The 4,386-nt window shown below is 38.2% G+C and overlaps 1 pseudogene; it reads right to left on the bottom strand.

Moving 5' to 3' along the window:
* Positions 1-1,871: 1,871 nt before the first annotated feature.
* LOC109485207 overlaps positions 1,872-4,386 on the bottom strand; it is a 9,376-nt pseudogene continuing 6,861 nt past the window's right edge.

Below are 4,386 nucleotides of genomic sequence, written 5' to 3' on the forward strand. Positions count from 1 at the left end.
AGTGGCGTCGGGTGGTGTAGTGGTTAGAGCATTTGACCATGAAGCGGGAAGACCCGGTTTCGATTCCGGGTCGTACCCGGGACATGTCTGAACATGCGCCCTGACGTAGTGCCCTTGGGAACGGCACTTTACACGAATTTCCTCACTCCACCCAGGTGTGAATGGGTACCTAACTTCGGTTGGGGAAAGTCGTATTGAGGTCACCTGGTGGCGCCGAATGGCAGCCGCACAGACCCTTGCGACAGTTCACAAAAAAAAGAATTGTGAAACAAATACATGTGTGTGTATCATGTGTATTTTTATTTGATTGTTGTGATTTGTATTGTTTATTATGTGATACCCTGCATCAATTCAGCCGTATAAAGGCTGCGACTACACGGGTACTGTTTGGACAATAAAAAAAAAACATTTTTAAAAGCTACCATGGCCATGTGCTACTACATACAAATTCACAATATCAGCTTTGTATTCCTGTGGTTCAGCAGCATTCTTTAATCGCCCGCGCGCAATGACGGTTTCTGTTTTTTTTTCATTGACCAAGAGACAAAATATATACAAAATATACACACATACATAACATACAATGCATTAAACAGTGTTACAGATGTCTAAAGTACATCTCGGTTTCAAAGTAATACCATAGGTTTTATTGAATGCTATCCTTATCCTTAAAATCCATCTAGGTTTTGTAAATGACAAGTTTTGCTACAGTGATCGCCAGAGTAATATTTGTATCGAAGACTTCCAAATTTTGATCCACTCCCAAAAATATGGACAATTTGTTTATCTTAATTCTAGTGCCATGGTAATTCAATCTATTTTCAACTTTTTCCCAGTACTTAACCAGCCTTTGCAATTTGCAATTTACAAACATATGCATGTAGGTTTCCTTAACATTACATAGTGTGCACATAGGACTATATACTTCACCTGCTTGATTCCTAATTTGCCATTTGTTCCGTTTCACTTTACATGGAAGAATATTATGCAAAAGCTTGAAATTGAACTCTTTCAATTTGTTTTCTTTAATATTTACTACTAAATTTTTCCATAACAATTTCTTATCCAAATTTGTAACATCAAGTGTTTCACTCCAGTCATCAATACATTTACTTTGTTTTGTTTCTTTTGCTTTTATCTTATTGCATAATATCTTGGATGTCAATTTCTCTAAAGGAACAAAAATAGTATTAAAAAATCCAAGTTGCTGAGTTCCCAAACACTGTTGTTCCCCATATTGACTCATCACACTCAAAGACATTTTCCAATGTTTTGGGATAGCAATACAAAGATTATTATGTTCTGCCAGAAAGTTCCTGGTGTCATTTAACTTCACTAACAAATTCTGTGCAGTAATAAACTTGCCTTGTAGGAAAACATCTTGAATTTTTACGATACCTGATTTAATCCATTTCTTATAGTATAACGTTCTATTGTCAAGTTTAATGTGCCCAGTCTATAGTCTGCGTAACCATGGGTCACTTGTCATTAAATGAAGATGCTGGGTCTTAATTAAGTGGTGCTGTAACATCTACAAAGAACAAAAGGTTTAGCTTTAAAGAAGCTAGAACTTTTTTATTTGAATAATTCCCCACTTTAAGAGTTTTTAAATTCTTAAAGAGTCTCTAACATTTAAAAATGTTAGAGACTCTTTAAGAATTTAAATGTTTAAATATTGAGACTGTTTCTGTCCTGCCTAATCAGGACTAGTGGCCATTTCGGTAGATGTTGTGTCCTTTTGTGGTGTTTCACATCTACATACATGGGATTTGGCTTTAAGGCAGCTAACACTTCATTATGTGACAAATTTGCAACTGTTAGAGATTGGGCCTGAGACTGACCATGCCCTGCCTGATCATCACCACTGGTCATTACAGTAGCTGTAGTGTTTGTAATGGATTCAGTGATGGCCTGAGACTGACTCTGCCCTGTCTTAACGTAAGTGTTTTCAATATCTTCATACTGGTAATAATGGTCACTGGCCATTACCGTAGCTGTGATGTTTGTAATGGATTCAGTAATGGCCTGAGACTGAGCCTGCCCTGTCTGATCATGGCCACTGGCCACTTTTGTAGATACATACATCGGATTTGGATCTAAGGCAGCTATTATTTGGTCATGGGATAGGTTTCCAACTTTCAGAGACTGATTGGTAGCCATAAATTGCCCCTGCCCTGTCTGATTATTACCACCGGACATTACAGTAGCTGTTGTGTTTGTGTTGGATTCAGTGTTGGCCTGGGACTGAGCCTGCCTTGTCTGATCATCACAACTGGCCACTACAGTAGCTGTGGTGTTTGTGTTGGATTCAGTAATGGCCTGAGACTGAGCCTGCCCTGTCTGATCATGGCCACTGGCCACTTTTGTAGATACATACATCGGATTTGGATCTAAGGCAGCTATTATTTGGTCATGGGATAGGTTTCCAACTTTCAGAGACTGATTGGTAGCCATAAATTGCCCCTGCCCTGTCTGATTATTACCACCGGACATTACAGTAGCTGTTGTGTTTGTGTTAGATTCAGTGTTGGCCTGAGACTGACCCCCCTCTGTCTGATCATGACCACAAGCCATTATACTAGTAGTTTTGTACAGAGAACTAAGCTGCGAGGAAGTCTGTCTAGTGCCATAAGTTAAATTTCTAGAATCAAAGGAGTCAGTGTTGGCCTGAGACCGACCCTGTCCTGTCTGATCATGACAACTGGGCTTTACAGTAGTACTTTTGTACAGAGAATTCAACTGAGAAACAGTCGGCCTTGTGCCATACGATGAATTTCTAGCATCTAAGGGTTCAGTGTTGGTCTGAGACTGACCCTGCCCTGTTGGATTATCACGACTGGACATTACAGTAGCTGTGGTGTTTGTGTTGGGTTCAGTGTTGGTCTGAGACTGACCCTGCCCTGTTTTATCATGACCACGTGTCACTACAGTAGCTGTTGTGTTTGTGTTGGGTTCGGTGATAGCTTTAGACTGGCCCTGCCCTCTCTTAACATCATGTTTGTCAATATCTTCATACTGGTGATCATCACCACTGGTCATTACAGTAGCAGTTGTGTTTGTGTTGGATTCAGTGATTGCTTTGGACTGACCCTGCCCTGTCCTACCACGTATATTGTCAACATCTTCATACTGGTGATCATCATCACTGCCCATTACAGTATTACTTTACTTTTGCCGGTATGAGTATTTGTTTTTACACATATGCGTCATGAGTGGATGGGAAACAGTATTTTCTGAGAAACGTTTGATTATTAATAGCTGACAGTGTCTGGCCAGCTGTTGTAAAAGGAGCAATGTGAAGCTGGCATGAAGGCTGTTTATTTACTAATATCGTCTTATATTTGTCTATTTACCAATATTTAAAAGTACCTGATAGTTTCTGCAGTAGTGCAAGGAAATTGTGTAAGTTACTTTTAAATTAGACTTTCAAACTTCCATACCACATCTGTCCTGCTCCAGGGGTCTCCAACTCATAACTTTGACATCAATACAAAACTCACAGATGCACTCCACACGTTCATTGCCCAATCATAAAGATTCTGTGCCTCTTACAGCCGAGCCACACTAAACATTTCAATTGCTGTACAGTTATAAAATTGATTTTAATTGCAGGTGTAATTTATTAAGATAATGTAATTTGTGTATATATCTTGTTTTAACTATTTATTGTTGTTTATGTTATAATGTAATTGTCCAGGTATGTGTTGGGTATGCACGCTATCAGCATATTTGCTGCCTAGTGCACACTTTGTATTGTTATGTTATCTGAATAAATAAATAAATAAAAACTTCTATACAGCACCACTCCTTGGCATCACAGCTGATATCCATGGGAGCAAGCATGAATAACGTCTCAGTGATATATTCATAATATGCCAGTATCAGTATTCATCTTTACATATGCATTCTGGGTGGGAAACAATATTGTTCTAAGAAACAATTTATATTTGTGCCTGTCCAGCTATGGTAAGACGAGTATGTGCCAGAAGCTGGTATAAAGAAGCTGATATTTGTCTCATATTTAAAAGTGCCTGATAGTTTCTGCAGTAGTTCAATAAAAATTGTACAATTTACTTTTAAATACGTAGGAAACAACATTTTTCTTAGAAAGAATTAAATATCAATATCTAATAGTGCCTGGCCAGCTATTGTAAGAGGAGCAAGGTTCCAGAAGCTGGTAAGGTTCCATCAATGTTTAGCAGCTTATAAGTAATAATGATAAAACAGGCTTCATAACAATAATAATAAAACTTAAAAAACAAGAATTCCGAGCTTTCATACCTCCATGAAATATGGGCTTGATATGTAAAGGTAAATTTCCTCTTTAATTATGCAAATTACCTCTGCATTAACATGATATATGCATCGTGATGTATGTTAACTTTT

Source organism: Branchiostoma belcheri, unplaced genomic scaffold (genome assembly GCF_001625305.1).
Source record: "Branchiostoma belcheri isolate BF01 breed outbred unplaced genomic scaffold, Haploidv18h27 scaffold733, whole genome shotgun sequence".
In the NCBI taxonomy this organism is placed as follows: Eukaryota; Metazoa; Chordata; class Leptocardii; order Amphioxiformes; family Branchiostomatidae; genus Branchiostoma; species Branchiostoma belcheri.